The 22,834-nt window shown below is 36.5% G+C and overlaps 1 protein-coding gene across 1 annotated transcript in view; it reads right to left on the bottom strand.

Annotated features, from left to right (window-relative positions):
- The window catches only part of ABCA12 (ATP binding cassette subfamily A member 12), a 283,751-nt gene extending 261,504 nt beyond the window's left edge, over positions 1-22,247 (bottom strand). Inside the window, exons 1-2 of the mRNA XM_026002201.2 lie at positions 20,769-22,247; positions 8,622-8,747 (exon numbers count right to left, since the gene is read on the bottom strand). The gene's annotated coding sequence lies outside the window, so the exon portion shown is untranslated. The remainder of the gene's footprint in view (positions 1-8,621; positions 8,748-20,768) is intronic.
- Between the last annotated feature and the right edge of the window lie 587 nt (positions 22,248-22,834).

Here is a 22,834-nt window from a genome sequence, read left to right as displayed (position 1 = left end):
CAAAACATTTTGTGAATACCTATTTCACTTGGAATTATTCATTGATTCCTCAGATGATGTTAAAAATAGAAAGATAACTGGTCCACTCAGTAAAAGATGTTAGATGACAAACAGGAGATGTACAGTATTTTGTACATACCTTAGAAGAAATAACACCTTTAACATGCAGTAACTCTGACCTGCCCAGACTGAAAATCTATCTGAACATTTCCTTCTTTCCTTTTATTCATCCCTTACCCCACAGCTAACCCAGAGAAGTAGCTGCTAACTGGTCTTCTGTACAGATGCTGACTTCACTGCAACATACTTTCAGACACACAAAATCTGTTTACTCCGTAACTCATCAAATATGAGAAAGAGGACAGGAAAGAAGGCGTAAAGGGAACTTAAAAATATCCACTCATTTACTCTCACAAATCTCTGAAACACCTGTAAGAAATAAGTTACCCTAAAAATCAATTTATTGCTTTTGTCATATGAATGCACATGTATTAAGTAGATCATTTTTTTTCTCTATCTGAATTAAAAAACAAGCACGTAAACTTGGGCAATGGAGTTTAAAGAACAACTGTGGCAGCCAGGATGGCCATTGTATTGTCACATGGAATATAGTTTACGTGCGTAGCCAATAGAATACCTTGGAAATGACGGACTATAACTTAAGAGGCCAGGTCATCAAACACACTGTAGCTTCCACCTTGCTCTCTCCTAGATCACTCACTCTGGTGGAAGCCAACCACCATGTTTTGAGGCCACTTAAGCAGCCCTATGGAGAGGGCCATGTCATGAGGAGCTGAGGCCTCCTGCCTCTAGACAGCCTCGCTTGCTAGCCTTAGGAGTGAGCTACCTCTGAAGCAAGACCTCCAGACCCTGTTGAGATGCTCTAGCTGACATCTTGACTGTAATTCTGTAATCCTTGAGACCTTGAGCTGGAATCATTTCACTAACCTAGTTGGGTGCCCCCAATTTCTTGACCTATAAGAAATTTGTGATAAAATAAATGTTTTAAGGCAGTAAGTTTTGAAGTAATTTGTATGTATGCAATGATATATAGATAATACAACTGAAGCTGGTGCTCTTACAGCATTGTTATTAGAGTACTCATTTAATTCACATTAACCAAGTAAAACTTTCCTTCATGATGTGTAAAAAGTATACAGATTAACTAAAAAAATAATTAGGGTCAGGTAAGTAGGATATTTAAGTAATCTGTAAATATACGAAAAAAATACTCAACTTCATTAGTCATCAGAGTGATTCAAATTAAAACCACAATAAGATACAACTGTACACCCACCACAAGGGCTAGGATTAAAAAGAATGATAATACCAAGTATTGATAAGGAAATGAAGCACCTGGAATTCTCATATACTACAGAAGAGGGTAAACTATTTAGCAGTACAGTATGTACTAAAACTGAACTTATCTAGGCGCTACAACCTAACCATTGCACTTGTAGTAATAAACCCCACAAAAAAACAAATTACAGAGATACTCAACAAGAATGAACTTCACATATTGAGTGAAAAAAGCCAATCTTTTAAAGTAAAAAGAAAAAAAAAGGAAAGAAAAATAATGCAGTTATATAATTCTGTTTAAATAAAGTTCAAAACTGGTCAAAACTATCTATGTTAATAAAAGCCAGGATAATGGTTATCTCTGGGGAGAAGGAAGTCAAAGAGGAGGAAATGGCTGGGAAGGGACAGGGTGGGGAGATTTTGGATGCTGACAAGGATCTATTTCCTGATCTTCCCAGTGGTTACTTCAGTGTGATCACTTGGTGGAAAATTCATTAAGCTGTATATCTATGATTTGTGTACTTTTTTGTAGGTAGGCTTTTCTTTGATAAAAAAATTTCATTTAAAAAGTATACAACATACTAAGTATCAACCTTAATTTATTTTCATGGTTGAACTTTCATTAGATGGGGGAGAACTCTTGTTTTTAGGAAACACATATTGAAGGATTAAGGGAGAAGAGGGCACATGTCTATAATTCACAAGTGGCTTAGGAAAAAATAGAATATATAAATTATATACATAATTATGTCTTTATACATTCTTCTTATCGCTAGGTTTCTATTTATATAAGTAAACAAAATACAAAAATAATAAACATATATACTATGTATAATTAAACAGTGAATACACACAATAAAATTATATATTTTATTTATATAAGTAACTAAATATATATATTTTTATATATACACACACACAAAGAGAGAAACCCAGTGATGAGAAAAATGTGTAAAAAAAAAAAAAAAGGTTAACAATCGGGGAGTCTGGGTCAAAGTATGTGAGAGTTCTTTGTTATTCTTTTTTTTTTTTAAGATTTTATTTATTTATTCATGAGAGACACAGACTGAGAGAGAGAGGCAGAGACATAGGCAGAGGGAGAAGCAGGCTCTATGCAGGGAGCCCGATGCGGGGCTCGATCCCGGGACCCCAGGATCACGCCTGGGCCGAAGGCAGGCACGAAACCACTGAGCCACCCAGGGATCCCCCTCTTTGTGTTATTCTTAAAATTTTTCTATGAATTTGAGATTATTTCAAAATAAGTTAAAAAGCATATTTAAAATACATCTAACAGTTCCACTTACAGACTGCATTTCCATGAGTTTATAGTCAAATTTAGAGGTAAATTTCTCTATGCCTTAGAAAGCACAGAGATGGGGATATTAATATCTATCTTTCAAGGCTATTATAATGACTTGAGAAAATAAGAGAAATAATAGGTAACAGTTATACAACTTGCCCTATATCATACACCTAGTAAGTATGAGCCAGAATTGGGTCACATTTGGGTCTCTGACCCCAGAATCTACACTGTCATTGAGCATGCAAATCAGCCAAGCATATGACACAGTGAATGCCACAAAGCAGATGTCATTAACAGTATCTGTGATGATGATGATGATGATGATGATAATGATGATGATGCTTGCATTATTAGTTTGCTAGGTCTGCTATAACAAAGTATCACAAATTGAGAGGTATAAAACAATAAAAATTTATTCCCCCATAGTTTTGGAGGCTAAAAATCCAAAATCAGGGTGTCAGGAGGGCCATGATCCTTCAAAAGCCTCTAGGGGAAGATCTCTCCTTCTTCGCATCTACTTTAGGACACTATTCATATTGGATCAGGGCCTCCCTCCCCATATTCAGTATGATCTCATCTTAACTTGATTACATCTGCAAAGACCCAATTTCAAAACACAGTCATACTCACAGGTACTGCGGGTTAGGACCTCAGCCTGTATCTTTTTTTTTTTTTTAATTTTTATTTATTTATGATAGTCACAGAGAGAGAGAGAGAGGCAGAGACATAGGCAGAGGGAGAAGCAGGCTCCATGCACCGGGAGCCCGACGTGGGATTCGATCCCGGGTCTCCAGGATCGCGCCCTGAGCCAAAGGCAGGCGCCAAACCGCTGCGCCACCCAGGGATCCCCTCAGCCTGTATCTTGAGGAGAGACACAATTCAGCCCGTAAAAAATGCTTAAGAACTTTGTTATGTTCTTGCCAAACAGTAAGTTTAACTGAAAGAGCTCCCTTGCTGATTCCTGAGAAGAGAGGAAATGATACTTGGGCACGAGGGAAAGAAATTCTCTTATGTATGTCTCTTCTTTCTGCTTAAAAAAGTGAAATGGAGATGCTCCATTTTGCACTCAGAAATGTAGTCATTTCAAAGTTCATCCAGTTCCTTCTGTATTAAAAAGTTTCAGAACAAGGGCAAATGGCTACAGAGTATTTTAAAAAGGCATAGTTTTGAGGAAACTTTATTAAAGGGTACTTCAAGGTAATAAATTTAAATAAACATTATATATATATGTGTGAGCAGTGACCCTGGCAAAGTATTACATTTAGGTAAAGGTTTCTCTTCCTCTCTGAGAAGTACCTTTATCCCTGGGATATATGCGTGTCTGTGTGTATATTAAATTTGGTAATTGGAGACTTCCATTGAGAGAGAATATATCTATTTAACATTGGAGAAGGGATGAGAAAGAGAGAATGGAGAAAGCGGTTTGACTTAAATCTAGCACCCACCGTAGTCTATTATGTTGAAGCCCCCAGGGATGATCTAGCTTGAATAACTCAGATATTTAGAAATGCTATGCCCTGCATTATTATTTCTAGAGACTGCATGGTAGAGAAATATCAGACACAACCCTGCAAATAGAGAAGTTAGTTTCCCAAGAGGGGATTAGCGGGTCATTTTAATGTAGGTATGAATAAGAAAGCAATTGCTGAGAAATGTGGCATAGAGAGCAGGAGGTCAAGGAAGGAACCTGAGTTGCATCCATGAAGGAAATCCTCCACAAAGGTTCCAGCCTTTGGGAGCTTTTCCCTTGGGCAAGGATAATAAGGACATGTAGCATATAGTTTAAAATTTTTTCTCTGCATCATAATTCTCTTTAGTCCAACACAGTAAGTGAGTCAGATATATCTGTACAGCCCAGCAAGTGAGGTATGGAGTTAAGGGGTAAAGTAGTTAAGGCAAGTATAGCCAGTTGTTCATCTATCCCTCAGCATCCAATCAAGGGAGCCTATTTTCCAGAAAATGAAAGCATTGTTCATGTCAAAAAAGAGTACCGATCAGTCTCAAAGCAGAACAGCAAGAGATGGGGAAGATCAGAAAGCCAAGAAAGGCAACAGTCCAGGGGACTATTCAGGACTTCGTGAAAGATAAACAAAATTTCTTTAAAAAAGCGATCTTGGGAGATCTATGAATAGAGAGAGTGTGTGCAATTACACAGTCACTGCAAAGCTCTCCCACAAAACCCCACCACTTCATACTCTTGTATTACATGTTCACATTTTTATGATTTGCATTAAGAAAAGTTACCAGAAATTTGGAGAAAAGATGATGATGTTATCTTTTAATATCACATAAATAAGACTACCTAAGGGCCATCTAAATAGAGAATGGAACTTTCTTTGATTTACTTACTATTCACTACTCTGATGTCTGTCAAGTTAGGTGTTAGAAACTGATCAATTGCAAATGATGTTGGTCCTAAAGAGAAGCTAACCCTGAATGCTATGGTTACTGCCATGTGGGACATTAACTAGATTTGCATGTGATTAAGCAACTGAAATTCAGAACTCCTTTTTATTGACATTTTTTACTTATCATCTATATAACAGTCTCATATTCTTGTTTGCACTGGTTTCGTTAACCTACTCATCAAAAAGTTTGGTCTGTGCTATCTACTTGTATGCCAATCATATTTATGTTTTCAAATTACTTTAATACCTTCATACATTTGTAGCAAATCCTATCAAAAGACAAATATTTTAGAGATGTCTGAGTGGCTCAATCAGTTGGGCCTCTGACTCTTGACAGGGTCGTGGGATCATGCCCTGTATCAGGCAGGGCTTAGCATGGAGCCTGCTTGACATTCTCTCTCTCTCTCTCAATCTCTCTCTCTCTCAAAAAAAAAAAAAAAAAAGACATACTTTTAATTTTGAGCCTGGTTTGTTAGAGACAGAACAAACTTCCCTTATAAGGAAGAGCAACAAAAAAAGGACATATCAGACACTTCAGGACATACATTTGTAGTTTGTAAAAGCAAACAATATGATATTTTATGTTTGACTATAGTAAATAAACCTTCAACATTGATTTGGGCCGGTGGGAACATGTAGATGACAATAATTTTCAGATGGAGCATGATAATTTTAGGTTTATTAGAAAAGAGGGATTATGGTCAAAAGAATTGCAAAATGTTCCTTTAGGAAATTGTTCAGTATTGTAAACCCCATGCCTGGAAGTATGAGGCAGTATTCTGTTTACTGCTCTTATTTTTAAATCACATAAATAAACCAAAATGCTATGCTTGCCACAAATATACTTTAAGACTTTATCTTTGGTGTTTCATAAATAATCATTTTGTAAGTGACTGTGGTGTGTGACCAATTAGCTCAGCTTGTTAGTTACTGTGCTAATGAGGCCACGGCCTCAGATCTGATCCCCAAACGATCAAGCTAGTCTCACAAACTCATGCTGTATCATTAGTCACAAGAGAGATCTAACGTTTAGTAAGAATGTGGATGAAGCAGCACAAATCCATCAACCCCCAAATAACCTCAACTATACACCCCAAATTTCACAGGTTGATAGCATTCTTTATCATAGTGTGCAGCCTACACAGAAACATGTCAAACCTGGAGCTGACTATAGCCGATGATTTTTTTTTTCCTAACTAAAGAAAAATAAGAAGGTTGGCCATAAAATTTCACAGAATGCTTTAGTTTTAATAATCCATTCACCAATATTAATAGGGTTTCTCTTATATTGAGATTGATTTGGCTCTAACCATCAGGTATTATAAATTGGAGCTTCATCTGATGATCTATCCTCAGCTTATACTGAACTCACTCTGACTTACTGGGTTCATCCAGAGATTGTAGATTCCATCATTAAACCAATTCTAAGAGTGTTAAAACCCCTGCAGCCCTTCTTCCTTTGCCACAGGCTTTCAGTGGCTTTAAGAAAATGTACTCCCTTTCAGTATCTCAGTCTTTTTTGTTCTTTTTACATAAGGAAGAAATTAGTTTTTCTGTTCTATATGACAAAAGAAAGAGAGAGAGAGAGAGAGAGAGAGAGAGAGAGAGAGAGAGAGAGAATCCTTTTCTGAATATCATGACATTCTTGCCACCTATCAGATTTTTTTAATTGATGGATTTCCTATGCCAAGTCCAACAGGATTCCATATCAAAAGCAGCATTTCCCTAAAAATCTGTTTGGTATTTAGTTTTTGCAAGGCTATTCTCTATTAAACAGATATTTTTCAAGCAATATTTTACATACATTCAAATGAGAAAGGCTCCTTCCAGAGGTTTCTCAGAGACTAACTTTATTCCATTATTTCATCATGGAACATCAAATAAGTTAGTAAAATCATTTTCTCATTTATATATGAAATTTACAGTATATTAGATGGTGATAAGGCTCTATATAGAGGAAGCTGTGCAAGAAATGGGGAGAAAGTATAGAAGGATGTGAAGGGGATTTGCAAGCACCTGAGTAGCTCTCTTTTTTCTCCCTCCAGTCTTTCCTCTTAGTGAGGCCTGCCCTGGTCATTGCAATATATCACTTTGATCTTCTATCATGTGTTCTGCTTTTGTTGATAAGACTTAGAGCCAAATTTATGTCTTTGTTATGTGCATTGCTTATCAGCTGCTTCCCCTTACTCCATGAGGCATGAATTTTCATGGGACACCTAGGTGGTTCAGCAGTTTGGCGCCTACCTTCAGCTCAGGGCGTGATCCTGGAGACGTGGGATCCAGTCCCACATCAGGCTCCCTGCAAGGAGCCTGCTTCTTCTCTGCCTGTGTGTCTGCCTCTCTCTCTGTGTCTCTCATGAATAAGTAAATAAAATCTTTAAAAAAAAAAAAAAGAATTTTTGTCCATTTAATTTTAATTCACTATTGTTTCCTAAGGTTTTGGAGCATTACAGAGTAAGGGTGAGTGTGTGCACACGCTCTCTCTTGCGCGCGCTCCCTCTCTCTCTCTCTCTCTATATATATATATGGAATGAACGGAAAGCGTAGTCAACTCTGGAAACCTAACAATGAGAAGAGATGTAAAAGTTCTCCAGCCCTGAAGGTGGTTTCATGCCTGGAGAGTTGAAGAAGCAACAGAGACTCTACTGCTGTTGCAGTGGAACAAGAAAGAGAATGGTGGAAGATGACAGGGAAGTGAGGGGCCAGATGCACAGTGTCTGTGGGTCATTATAAGTGCTCTGCCTTTTACTTGGAGTGAGAGGGAGGCCATTGGCAGAGCAGAGTTAAATCAGGATTATACATGCTTTTATTTTTTTCAAAGATTTATTTACTTTTATTTTTTTGAGACAGAGCAAGGGGCAGAGAGAGATAATCCTCAAGGAATCCTCAAGCTGACTCCCCACTAAGTGCAGAGATGATGTGGGACTTGATTCCAGGACCCTCAGTTTATGACCTGAGCTGAAATCAAGAATCAGCCACTTAGCTGACTGAGCACCCCCCAAGTACCCCAGGATTATATATGCTTTTAGAAGAATTTCTCTGTCTGGCAGACACGAGAAAAACATTTAGAAGATGGTTGCAATAATCCAGGAAGGAGATGACAATTACTTGGCAGTAGTAGAGTAGACAGATTTTGCACATATTTTGAAGATGTAATTGATGGGATTTATTGACAGATTGGCTGTGAGGTATAAGAGTAAGAAAGAAACTCAAGGTGACTTCAAAATGTTTGACCTAAGCAAGTGGAAATAAATGCCACTGAGTAAGACGTGAAGACTATGGGAGACATTCTTGGGGAGAACGAAAAAAGGTGTTGAGAATCAATATTTTCCTGTTAAGTTTTCATTTTGGTGGTCAAAATGGTTTGAATTTCTTGTCTTATTTTCTTATTTTCCCAAACCACCAGGCGGTTTAGGCCCTGGACTCAGCTCCAGGCCTTTTGAGTTCCCTAATGGCTGCTACCCATTGCAGATTCTCAATGTAACCACTGAGGAATCTTTCTAGGAGTCCAGAACCTTTCTGGGAATATATATATACACATATACATAAAGTTTGTTTGCATCAGAGAGCTGCACGCAGGGGACTGGAGCTCAAATCTAAGTGTGACTTACCCGTGGCTCTTCTGTGAGGAAGAGAGGAACAGTGAAATCTAAGGGTTCGGTGAGAACCTTGCCTGTACACCTCATCCCATAGGCCAGTAGCTGAAGGCTTTGGATCCCATTCTTCATCATGAAAAGCTGTTTAAAAAATGATTAAAGAAGACAATTTAGGTAATACAAACAAACTTTATTTAATACTTCATGAAGCAGACAGTCTCCTTCTGGAGAACTGCAAAAGGCAGAAGGCAGGAAGTTTTTATAGAATCTAACCTTTGGTTTGCTGATGCAGCACCGCAGGCAGGAGGAGCTCCACTAGAAAGTTACTTCAACACTGTGTAACAAATTACCCCAAGCTTTGGCAGCTTAAAATAACAAACAAAAAAACAAAACAAAAAAAACCTTTTTTTTTTAAAAAAAAAAAACATTTTTAACCTCATAGTTCCTTCCCGTGATTCTGAAATCCAGCAGTGGCTTAGCTGGGAGGTTCTGGCTTAGAGTCTCTCACAAGGGTGTGGTCAAATTGACCACTGAGGCTGTAGACCTTGGAAAACCTGACTCCAACTGGAAAAGGAGAACCCATGTCAGCTCCTCACCACTTGGGCCTCTAAATACGGCTGCTCACAACAACATGGCTGATAACCTCACCTAAAGGAATGAGCCAAGACAGAGAAAGAAAGAGAGTCCCAGATGACAGCTGCCCCATTGCTTCTGCAGTATGTTATTGGTCATAAAGACCAACCCTGCCTGCCTCAGGGCAGAAGGGGAGCCACAAAGATGAGTAGACCAGAAGATGGGCATCATCAGGGACTATTTGGGAAGCTGACTACACAAACCCAGTTTTATCAATTTCTATGTATTTCTATGTTTTTCTATAATCAAAAAATTGATAATGAAATATTTGTCAAACAGCATTGCACTATTATTCCTTTACTTAAAGCTAAGAAGAAGGATCTTCTACTGACCTATAAGCACCCATTTTGCATTTAATGTTGGCAATTTCTTAATCTTACCATGTGATGTGGAAAAGTTTGTTGGTTTTTTTTTTTTTTGCTTGAAAATTATTTCTTAATCTTAATGTTCCCAGTGCCAACCTAGTGTAAGACACATACTAGGTGGGTTTTTTTTTAAGATTTTATTTATTTATTCATGAGAGAGACAGAGAAAGACAGAGAGAGAGGCAGAGACACGGAGGGAGAAGCAGGCTCCATGCAGGGTACCCGACGTGGGCTGAAGGCGGCGCTAAACCACTGAGCCACCCAGGCTGCCCCATACTAGGTGTTTTATGAATGTTTATTGAATGCATAGATCCTTCAAATGATCTAATTCCTTGATTTCCTTAGCCCATGGTTTCTCAACCCTTTAAAAACCCTGTGTGTCAGAGCAATCATATTTCCTGAATGCTAAAAATTGTCTGGTCATTGTTGGCAGATGGAAATATATGTAAAGCAAAAAAGGGGTGGTCTTTCATAAAGGTACAGAATAAGGGTGAAGAATGTATCCCCCCTCATAGTGTAACTGAGCAGTACTGCAAAGTCCACTTCCAGCAAAATATCTCCTATTTTGCCACTAACCACCACTACTACCTGACCTGAAATTGAACACTGCCATTTTAAAGGAATAAATGTTTTTCGAGAAGGGCTACCATAGCATCCTTCTCTAACTTTGTTAGTCAATCAGGAATCATCTGGTAAATATCACTTTGAGATTTCAAGTGAGAATTGGCCCTAAAGTGTTATACAAGATAAAATTTAGTATGAAACAAAAAAAGAGGGAGATTTAGAAAGACAAGCCCAGGAGTGAAAAAGTACAGTTCCAATGTATCAATTTCTTTAAAAGGTTATCAACACATACACCCACACACACACACACACACACAAATATGAATACCCACACAAATATAAACATGAATTATCCATATATACTATTTCCTTAAGTTTACAACATTCTTTCTTTCAATCTTCTGAAATTAAAATGCATCTTAAAAATTAATGTGAAGTATTACACCTCTGTTTCTACCTACCAACAAAAAACCTGATATAAAATAGATGGTGTACCTTAGAATTGAAACATTCAGTGGTGGCCCCTTTCTAGACTGAAATGTATGCTCTCAGGAGGGTGCCTTTTATCACATGCTCACTATTAGTACTAGCACAGATTTTGGGGTGGGAAAAGGCAGCTCCAACTCTACTTCTTCCTGGCACTGTGACTTCCATAGGCCTTTCCCTTCTGCATCTGAAAAATGGGTAAGAATGGGATATCCCAGATGGTGTTATAATGAAAACGAGTGATAAGAACTCCTCATTGACTCGAAAGCATTGTGCAAATGCAGTTGATTATTTTTGATGTGAGATTCTGAGTGGAAGCTGATGACCCAAGGAACAGCCTCTGCTGCTCCCTAGCGGTGGTACGTTCTCCTGGGAGTGCTGGTCTAGAAATAAATCATCTTTGCTTTCATTACTCTGAGGAAATGCCTTTCTTTTGATATGCTGAATACTGTGTGTAGAACTGCATGAATTCATTGCATGAATACGTAGAGAATAATCTAAGCAGGAAATGGTCTACATATTCTTCTGTGATTGCACTTTCTTGAACATCCTCATTTCTCTGCCCTTGTTAAGCTTAAATGACCTAAATGGCCTCCTTTTATTCCTTCCCATCTCCTTGCCTTTAACTTCTTAGTAAGCATGAATTTTTGGTGATTACACATTTATGTTGTGTTCCCATGGGTCCTCTGGTCCCTTTCTAGTTTGTAGTATTCTTAAAAATGAAAACTAAGAATTTTATCCAAAATAAGCTTTTCTAGCTTCCTTTCACTCTTAACCAGAACACATCAAGTTTTCCCTAAGAGCAAAAATCATGTTTATTCTTTATTATGTTATTTAAAGGACCTAATTGTTGCCTTATAATCTTCTGCTACTATCCACATATTGAATCAATGGTCCTCTCAAAAAAATAAATAAATAAAGGAGACATATTCTTAAATGCTTATTGAAAACTTGGTATCAAAGAACCCAAACACGTTACACTTGGCCTTCACAAAACTTAAATGTAAACATCATACGAATTTATAGTTGACATCCCTTTGCATTTAATGATCAAAAAAAGTAATAATAAATTATACTGACACTATTCTGAAATAATTCTTCTACTTGGAAGTTCTTTTGACATCCAGGCTCAACAATAAATTGATGCAGCATGTGGTCTCTGGGTCTGATATTTAATCTTAATCCTAAACTAGGTTCTCCGTGGAGAAAGGAGACATATGACAGATGACAATTGTATTTCATCTATAATTGCACATATGGAGTCTTTTTTCTACTCTTGAAGGATACATGTTTTTTTGCTGCAAGAAAAGCATCCAAGTATCTTACTATGCTCTTACTATTTCTAGCGATCCAAAATATTTTTCTTTTGCTATTGATTTTTATATGGAACCTTTCCAGATGTTAGATTGAAGATTTTACTTTAACCTTGCAAGCTGACCTTTTCTCTTCAAACACTAAGGATATTGGATCTAAGTGCTAAATTATGATGTAATATTGAAGTTTTGATTTTTATGAATAAATTCTGAGAAAATACAGCTGATTAAATGAATTAATCTATGTGAAGTATAGAGAGCAGTGTGCAGCATGTAGCAATATATATAATTTATATTTATATAAATACATATTATATATATGTTTATGATGATACATAAACATTGCTATACTTTTGTAATGGGGATATATATATATATATTGCTAGAAATCAGTATAACATACTTTGCTGAAAGAAGTTATATAAAATATAAAGACATACAAATTATTCCTTTAAAAATTAACGCAAACAAGAGTTTTATAAAAACCTTAAAATACAGAATTCTACTTTCCTATGCATTCAGCCAAAATGTACACTTTAAAATCTACTTACATATTCAACTATTTTATTTCTAAATTTAAAAACTGACATATTGGCAAGCAACTCTGAAATAAAACAACATTTTTACATGGTGATTACTTTTCAGCATGAGGGAAAGGGTAAGGTTCACCCACTTCCTTGGAGTCTTATATAGGAACATAAGGAGAGCCTATATCAGGCTGTGTTCTATTTCTTTTTTTTTTTTAATGATATTTTTAAATCAAGTTTTAATTTAGCTTTTCCTGCTGATAGAAACATACCAATGATAGAACCCCAAATTCAGGGTTTTAGGGTTAGAAACTTACATTTCTGATCTAGAGAACTGAAATAATACAATATGTATTTATTTGCGCCTGTACATTTTTTGGTATCTCAGAGACAGGAGGAAAACACAAAGAATACATATGTAGGATCTGGTACCCAAATACTGAATGTACATAAACTAAGTTCTATATAATCATTGCGAAATGTCTGGAACTTTTAAGAATGCAGGCAAAACCAAATGTGCCACTTTCCTCATTTTAGATAATTTCTAAATTTGCAGTTTATATTTGAATCTTGCTATATAAATAGTATTTGCAAAGTGTCAAATATAAAGCATTTCAAAGAACTCTGTGCCTTACCTCAGTTGGCAAATGATAGGACAATTCTTGGATTCTATCTAGATTAGTGCTGTCCAGTAAAAATACAATGGGAACTACATATCTTTAAATTTTCTAGTAGTCACATTAAAAACAGTAAAAAAAAAAATTTAATTTTAATAATATATTTTATTTAACCCAGTATGTCCTAAATAATGCCATTTCAACATGTAATCAATTAAAATTATTAGAAATTCTTTATATTTTTTACCATTTTAGTTCTAAGTCTTCAAAACATGATTTTTATTTTACACTTACTGAACTTTCAGTTCAGACTGGGCCATTTCAAGTGCTTAACAGTCACATGTGACTAATGACTGCCATACTGGACAGCACAGGATTACATACTACAACAGTCAACAATACACTCTATTAAGTGTGAATGAGTCCTACTCTTTGCTAGCCTTTTTGAAACTTTTTTTTTTTTTTTTTTTTTTTTTTTTTTTTTTTTTAAGGATGCTTTAAGCTACTTGTATAGAAGACAAAAATCAACTGGCTTGGACAACAACAAATGAAAGAAATTAATTACTCAAATACTAAGAAGTTTGAAAATGGGGTGGCTCAATGTTTGGCTAATTCAGAGGCTTCATAATGGTATCAAAACCCCAGAGTCTTCTCATCTTTCTTTAGACTCAAAGTAGATCTTATAATAGTTAGAAGAGAGTTAAAAGGTGGTTGCTACAGTTCTAAGAATCATAGCCAACAGAAAAGGGGTTGCTTCCATGATTCTATTTTTAAGAGATAAGAAGAATTTTCCAGAGGCCCTACAATAGACTTTCTACCATGTTTAATTACCTAAAAAGTGGTCATATGTGCACCTATCACTGCCAAGGGAAATAGGATTACAACAAATAGCTTATTTTGTAAGTATATCTGGGCTTCTGAAAGGAGTGAATTGGAATAAAATTTGGGTCTTCTGGGATGCCTGGGTGGCTCAGTGGTTGAGCATCTGCTTTTGGCTCAGGGCGTGATCTCGAGACCTGGGATCAAGTCCCATATCAGGCTCCTTGCACGGAGCCTGCTTCTCCCTCAGCCTATGTCTCTGCCTCTTTCTGTCTCTCATGAATAAATAAATAAAATCTTAAAAAAAAATTTTGGGTCTTCCAGCAATAAGTAAGTGGGGGGGGGGGTGGATTAAATTTTACACAGGCAATTAAGTGTCTGCCACACATCATCTTTAAACAAACTTTCTAATGCGACTTTTAAGATTTTCTTCAATAGAAAGTATTAGGACATTTCCTTATTTATATCAAGTTCCCAAACTCATGTATTCCTTTCTGCTTTTTTTTCTTATTCCTTTCTGAACAAAGAATTTCTCTGTCTCAGAAATGCATCATTTCTGTATATAGAAATTCAAAAAAGAAATATGGAATCTCATTTTTCAGTTGTCACATTGTGTAACTATACATCCCAGTTTTACCAGAACCGTGAAATTCCATGCATTTTATCTGACTGTAAATTAAATATTCTTAAACAACAATGATGTTCATTCTCAAAAGTGTCTTATTCCTTTAAAAAAAAAAGATAATAAAAATTGCCTTTCAGGAAGTTTTGAATTTAGCAAACACAACTTCAAAGTAGTTACTATAAATATGTTCAAAGAACTAGAGGAAATCATATTTAAAGAATTAAAGGAAAGGACAATGACAACAATTCATTGAATTAAGAATATCAATAAAAAGATACAGATTATAAAAAAGAATCAAGTGAGATGCTAGAATTAAAAAATATAATAATAGAAATAAAATTTTCACTAGAGAGGCTTGAGAATAGATTTGAGCTGACAGAAAAAGAATGTGTGAACTCAAAGATAGAGTCATACAGATAAAACAATTTCAAGAATAGAAAGAAAAGAAAATGAGAAAAATAAAGAGTCTCAGAAAAACATGGGCTATGAGAAAGTACATGAACATATGAATAATGGGACTACTAGAAGGAGAAGAGAGAAAAAGAACAGAAACAAATATTTGAAGAAACAATGTTTGAAAGCTTCCCAAATTTGATTTAAAAATTAATTTACACAATTAAGAAGTTCAATAAACTCTAAATAGGGTAAAACCAAAGACATCACATCCACAACTAGGCATATTATAGTCAAAATGTTAAAATGCAAAGCAAAGAGAAAATCTTGAAAGCAGCAAAAGAAAATAATTCATCATGTACAAGCGAATTCCAGTAATATTCATAACTGACTTCTAATAAAAAAACGGAAACCAGAGGGAAGTATGATAACATATTCAAACTACTTACAAGAAAAAGATAAAGAAAAAAAAGCTGTCACACAAGAATCCTACCTGTAGCAAACCCCCTTCCAAAACTGAGAAAGCAAGATAATTCCAGATAAACAAAGACCAAAAGAATTTGTTGCTAGCAGAACTACCTTGCAAGAAATACTAACTGAAGTTCTTCAAACAGAAAAGAAGTGACATTGGGCAGCCCTGGTGGCTCAGCGGTTTAGCGCCACCTTCAGCCCAGGGTGTGATCCTGGTGACCTGGGATCAAGTCCCACATCGGGCTTCCTGCATGGAGCCTACTTCTCCTTCTGCCTGTGTCTCTGCCTCTCTCTGTGTGTCTCTCATGAATAAATAAATAAAATCTAAAAAAAAAAAAAAAAATTGGAGAAAGAAATGAAGTGACATTATACTGTAAACTGAATCCACATGAAAAAAATAGAGTGCCACTAAAGACAATTATATAGCAAATACAAAAGATAGCAAAATTACATTCTTCTCTTAATTATTTTTTAAAAAGCAACAGCACAAAATAATACCTATAAAATTGAATACGGGGATTTATAGCTTATATAAGTTTATATAAATATTAATTTTGGAGCTTATAACACAGAGATATATATTTAACAACAGCAACACAAGTGAGGAAAGAAGGAAACCATAATGGAGCAAGTGTTCTATATCTCACTGGAATTAAGTTAGTATACATCTCAAATATATTCTGATCAGTTAAGACATGTATTGCAATTCTTGGAGCAACTACTTAGAAAAATAACTCAAAAATATACTTAAAAATCAATAAAGGAATCATTTTTTAAGATTTTATTCATTTATTCATGAGAGACACACAGAGAGAGAAAGTCAGAGACACAGGCAGAGGGAGAAGCAGGCTCCATGTAGGGAGCCTGACGTGGGACTCGATCCTGGGTCTCCAGGATCATGCCCCCTGGCTTACGGGGGCGCTAAACCGCTGAACCACCGGGGCTGCCCTCAATAAAGGAATTAAAATCGTACGTTAGAAAATACCTGCTTAATCCAGAAGACGACATTTAAATAACAAAACAAAAAGAGACACAAGAAAAAAAAAAAAAGAGAGACACAAGACTAGAGAACAAATAGTAAAACTACAGACATAAATTCAAATATATTAGTAATAATGTTAAATGTGAATGGGGTAAACAACCAACTCAAAAGGCAGAGGTTGTCAGCTTTGACTTTGGATAATAAATTTTGATCCAACTAAATATAATGTCATTAACAAGTAAAATTTCACATTGGGATACAATTCTAATAATATATAAGGAGTTTCTCCAGGACAATTCTAAGGAATTTTGCCACAAATTGGTATCAGTTAAAAGCTTCTGAGTTACCTTTTTGCACACAGAGTTGAGGAACTGAAAGACCAGAGTACTGAATGTGTCTCTGATAAGGAGAGTGAATTACCAAGATAATCACAGAAGTTGAGGTAGAAAAAAAAGCCTGTGAGCCTGGTGCCAAAATCTCTATAAATAAGAATGGTGTTTATGAAATTGAGGTGACAAAGACTAAGAAGAGAGAGCAGTAGAGCCTGGTCTTTTGAGCCTCTGAAGTTAATGTCTATTATCTACTAGTTAATACATTAGGCATTCAGGTAAATACAGAAAAATAAAACATATTCCCTGGCCATAAAATACAATGGGATAGACAGTTTTATAAAGAGATAAATGCAATACAATGTTACATTAAAGTAAACTCTGGGATTAAAGCAAGAGAAAGAATCATTGATCTGGGGACACAGTGATAAAGAACGACTTTAGTAGGAAAGATAACGGAAAAACTCTTTTTCTAACTTGGGATTAATTTATTATGACATTTTATTATTTGAAGCAGTGAGTAGCAGGGGTCCAGGTGCTAAGAAAGCTGTAAAAACTATAAAAAAAAAACTGTAGTTATTTAGTAAAGGGTTAAATATAATGGAGGCTGGGGCTAAGTAGTAATCTCCAGCCCTAGTTCTGACAAATGGGGACACAAGTGATCTCATATAAGTGGCAGAGGAATTCAACAGTTGGGCAGGGCTGGCCAGAAAGACCAAGATATTAGCAAATATTTGAAAATCCAGGCAGTTATGTCTAGGAAAAATAGGATTAGGGGCACTGACAAAGAAGAGCCCCAATCCCAGCTGGGGACTGGTCTAATTGGTAGATAGCTGGAAAAGGAACTTCATATTAAAAACCAAAACTAAAGGACTTTTTTGTAAATCTTTCCCCAGAATGCTCATTATCTGCACAGTAGCTGGACCCCATTTGCAGTTTTAACATCCACTGATGAATCAATTCTTAATACTGGAATTGCAAAATCATGATAATTTGGCTTTAATTTCAAGTTCCTTAAATACCCACGGGAGCTAAAACTATTGTCAAAATGAAAAAGATACCTGAAAATGTTAAATGTAAGAGGAATTTGTGAATATAGTCCATTATAATTGCCTTTAAGAAATTCCTGTTTAATATATTATGAAAATTGGTATTCTTTTTTTAAAGATTTGTTTATTTTGAGAGACAAAAAAGCATAAGCACACATGAGAGTGCACTGGGGGGAGGGGCAGAGGGAGGAGGAGGAAGAGAGAGAGAGAGACAGAGAGAAAGAGACTCTCAAGTAGACTCTGTCCCTGGAGCCCAACACGGGGCTTGATTTTACAACCTGAGCTAAAACCAAGAATCAGATGCTAAACCAACTATACCACCCAGACGCCCCTAAAATGCATTTTCTAGGCTGAGTTATATATTATTAAATTAATATCAAAATGATAAAAATTCCACTCAGACCATATAATTTATCTTCCAAATCAAGATACTTTTGAAGGTAGAATTTGATGCTATCAACAAGTACCCAAGGACAAGAGCTATAAACTGGCAAAGTCCTGGGGACCTGAATTAGCTTCTCTACACTCTACCTCAACTTCTCACTCACATGACCACACCCTGAACATGTTCAACAACCAAAACTGCTCCACCCTTAGAAACCCATTCCCCGGGGGATCCCTGGGTGGCTCAGGGGTTTAGCGCCTGCCTTTGGCCCAGGGCGCAATCCTGGAGCCCCGGGATCGAGTCCCGCGTCAGGCTCCCTGCATGGAGCCTGCTTCTCCCTCTGCCTGTGTCTCTGTCTCTTTCTCTCCCTCTCTCTATCATAAATAAATAAATAAATCTTTTAAAAAAAAAAAAAAGAAAGAAACCCATTCTCTAATAAAACAGTGTTTCCTTCTGTCCTTCCAGCTTGCCATAACTAACTATTCTTGATCCTCACCATTGACTTGCTAAAGCCTCCCTCTTGTCTTTATTTCTCCTCCTGACCAGCTTAGATTTTACAGCCTATCGAGTCAATCACACTTGCCAAAATACCAAAGTCCCTTGACTCTTGTTCTTTTCTCACCCTCCTGGCAAAACCCCAATCCTGGATGAATTGAACCATTTACCTTCTTTGTGTCTGCATGAAGACTACTGAGCTGCTACAGGAAAATGATACATTTTAACAGTCCAAGTTCACAATCACCAAGTTCAAATGGGTTTCAAGATTGCCTTGGCAGTCTTCCTTCAGCCTGGCTTCCGCTAACTGAAGCTGGTCTTACCAACGTCACCATTAATCTTGATAATGATAACACTGCTAGTCATAATGATCACCTTCTGGTCTTTTTAGTGCCTTCCAAAAATATTTAAAATAGCTTTTTTTTTTTTTTTTATTCTCTGTCCTTGGCTTTCATGACATCTTGAGCTACTTCTCCCTTAAGATTTAGTCCAAAACGCTCTTCTCATTCTGTTTTTTTTTCCATGAAGTCTCTTTTTATCTAGCATATTATAAATTTTATGTATCTCTTGTTATTGACTCTCATCTCTTCTAAAAACATAAACTCCATGATGTCAGGGACTCTTTTTTTTTTTTTTTTTTTTGTCTGTCTGGCTTACCTTTGCAATCTCATTGCCCTCTAGTCTGTGCATACTAGGGCCTCAGTCAATATTTTTTTGAGTGAATCTGTAAGTGAATAGCATTCTCAATAAATATTCATCAGATGAACATCTGCCACTGTAGCAATTTTTTTTTATTATTAAACTACCAGCTTACCATATTAATTATATGAAAGCTAAACAGTTAAAATCCACATGTACTCCTAGGGCATTAAATACTTGCTTGAGCAAATTTCCTTTTTTTGGCCTTCTGACTTAGTCTATTTGCTGAGCCTAATTAAGCAAGGGTATCTTCTTTCAGGCTTAAACTACTACTTCAGTGTCATTAACTTTCCAAATTTATTTATCTTTAGCCTCATGCCTATTCCTTATTTGCATTTGTATTTCCAAAAACTTACTGTATATTTTCATTTTGATATCATCATTATTTATACTTCAAAATCAACATTTAGAAACTCAAATTTATTTACTCAAACTCTCACATTGACCTCAAATAAAAATAGACACATGCTGAAACTGTTTTTCTTTTAGTATTATTGTTTATAATGTTGATTATGTGCTTCACTGACTACTCAGATGACCAACCTAGAAACAATGGAGTCTCCCTTATTTCTTTCCATTTCATATTTCCTTTATGCAATTGATCCCCATGTGCTGCTGGTTTTACCTGATTTTGTCTTGCACAAATCTTTCCTTTTCCTTGCTTTCAAGTCTTTGGTTAGGAATTTGTTAATGTTAGGAGTTGTTAATGTTTGGTTAGGAGTTTGTTAATGTTAGGAGTTTGTTAATGCAAAACCTTCCTAATTGGTCTCCCAATTGGCTTCCAAATATTCAATTCATTCTTTGTATCATTGCCAGCTTTACAATTCCAAACGGCTCCATACCCTTCAAGGAAAATGTTCAAATGCTTCATAAAATACTTTAACCTTTAGATTAGAGAGGGAGTTTGTAGAATTAATCTTATTCTCTCCTGGGAATCACTCCATTTATGGTAAACTATATCCACATGAGTGGATAAACCCTTGGAATAAGTTAGCCTAAAATGGAGCAGTTTTACTACTAATCCTTAGAGGTTGGTAAGAAATCCCAGTTTTAGGAATGAGATGGAGGCTTTTTGGAAAAAGGGGTAAGGAAGAAATAAGATATAGTCAAAACATATTATAGCACACTTGAGGAGCTAAAATCACTTATAAATATATTAAATATTTTTAGATACAGTAGTCCCCTTATCCATAGGGGAAACGTTCCAAGACCCCCATTGGTTGCCTGACACCAAAGACAGTACTGAACCCTGTATATAATATACCGCACCTTTTCCTCCTCTATTATAAGAATAATAAAGTTAAATTCATAAATCAGTCACAGAGATTAACAATAAAATAGAACAATTATACTCTAATGATAGTTACATAAATCTTGCTCTTTCAAAGTATCTTACTCTATTGTACTCACCTTCCTGATAACTCAAGATGATGAAACGCCTCCGTGACATGATGACGATGACGTAGCAGCTGTGATGTAGAGTTAGGCGACTATTGGCCTTCTGCTGATTGGTCATGAGGGGGATCCTCAGCTTCCCCGCAGCAGGTGACCCCGCAGATAACTGAAACTGCGGGAAGCGAAACTACAGGTAAGGGCGGACTGGGACTAGGGTATATAAAGATGACCTCGGGGCCTTCAAGTGTCCTTTGGGAGGGGCGTGAAGTAAGAAGAGAAGAAACCAAGATGTAGTCCCTAGAAGGTTCTTTTCTGTCTGAAACTGTAATCATAGTGACAAACCCCTGGGAGATGAACTTCCGTCTTCGTGGGAGCATCCCCCCATCTAATACACCAGCTTGCCTGGGACTAGCATCTTTAAGGAGGGAGTACTCTGAAGCCCAGAGAGAGACACAGTTATTCAGGGGGATGAACCAAAAAGGAAATTACAAGTTTTTGTTACCCTTATCAGTCACTATACGGTTTTCACTTTCAATAGATTAATTTTAGCTTCTTACAAGCTTAAGAAGCCTGGAGAACAAATATCATGTCCATATTATACACAAGGCAATTACAGCCCCTAAAATCGGAGTGATGTGGCCAGGGTCACAAAGCTAGCCAAAAATTCATTTACTCTTCTTGCCATTAGCATATGAGGTAGTTACCAGGTCTGAACTTTTTTTTTTTTCCAGGTCTGGACTTTAAAAATAAGGTGGGATTCATCAGAATCTATTTTAGTAACATCTTTAAATGAAAAAGTTGTGACTTGGTCTGGAGCCCAGGGTTCATTCTTTCTTAGTACGTACATATGACATCATTCTGAAAGACCACAAAAAAATTCAATTTAATCTGATATTTTCTCTTTATATTATTTTCTCATTGTACCTTTATTTCTATACTTTCGTTTCATCATGAGCCCCAAAGGATAATGATTAGATAATAACCATCTTTTTCTTCCTGATACTGTATTTCTGTCATTCAGGCAGAAAGGGCTCAATAAATATTCATTAAATTAAATAGTTGAATTTCACATGCAGGAAAACTATCCGATGCCTAAATACTGTTGATTTTCCTCCTGTCACTAACCTTAGCATTATTTTCTTTTTTGTCTGCTATTTCCTATAAAAAACCTAATGATGACCAGGCAGGGAGATTTCCTTTATCGTTAGCTATGAATCTTATCTTTCTTAAACGCCAGGTCGGCAAACAATCTGATGACAGTGTATTAATCTTAATATTTCTTTTACAAATGTGAGAAATAGGGATCCCTGGGTGGCGCAGCGGTTTGGCGCCTGCCTTTGGCCCAGGGCGCGATCCTGGAGACCCGGGATCGAATCCCACGTCGGGCTCCCGGTGCATGGAGCCTGCTTCTCCCTCTGCCTATGTCTCTGCCTCTCTCTCTCTCTCTCTGTGTGACTATCATAAATAAATAAAGATTAAAAAAAAAAAAAAAAACAAATGTGAGAAATATTCAGAGCAAGAAATACACATAATCAGAGGTTATAAATTCTAGCCAATAAGCATTCATTTGGGGGAGTAAAAAAGACGTGGAAGAATTAGGCTAATAGGAAAAACACAAATAAATAGCATATGGGTAATAAGACTCCTTTCTGCAGCTGTGAACCGCAGACTAAGAATAAAAGATAGCAGTGTTTTGCAATATAATTCTAACAAGGAACGTTTTAAAAAATCTGTAAATGGGACGTCTGGGTGGCCCAGTGGTTGAGCATCTGCCTTCAGCCCAGGGCGCGACCCCGGAGACCCAGGATCGAGTCCCGCGTCGGGCTCCCTGCATGGAGCCTGCTTCTCCCTCTGCCTGTGCCTCTGCCTCCCTCCCTCCCTCTCTCTCTCTCTCTGTGCCTATCATGAAAAAATAAAAAAAAAAAAGAAATCTTAAAAAAAAAGAAAACTTAAATGTGCATCTCACTTCGTTTGTGCCTATATCGCGCGAATTGTGGCGTCAATCGCTTAATCTTTAACCATCAGGTCTTCGTCATTTATTTATCTATTTATATATATTTTTTTTTAATTTATTTTTAAGC

Source organism: Vulpes vulpes, chromosome 16, assembly GCF_048418805.1.
Source record: "Vulpes vulpes isolate BD-2025 chromosome 16, VulVul3, whole genome shotgun sequence".
Lineage (NCBI taxonomy): Eukaryota > Metazoa > Chordata > Mammalia > Carnivora > Canidae > Vulpes > Vulpes vulpes.
The sequence above is the reverse complement of the archived record's forward strand: the minus strand, read 5'-3'. Positions and strand labels throughout refer to the sequence as shown.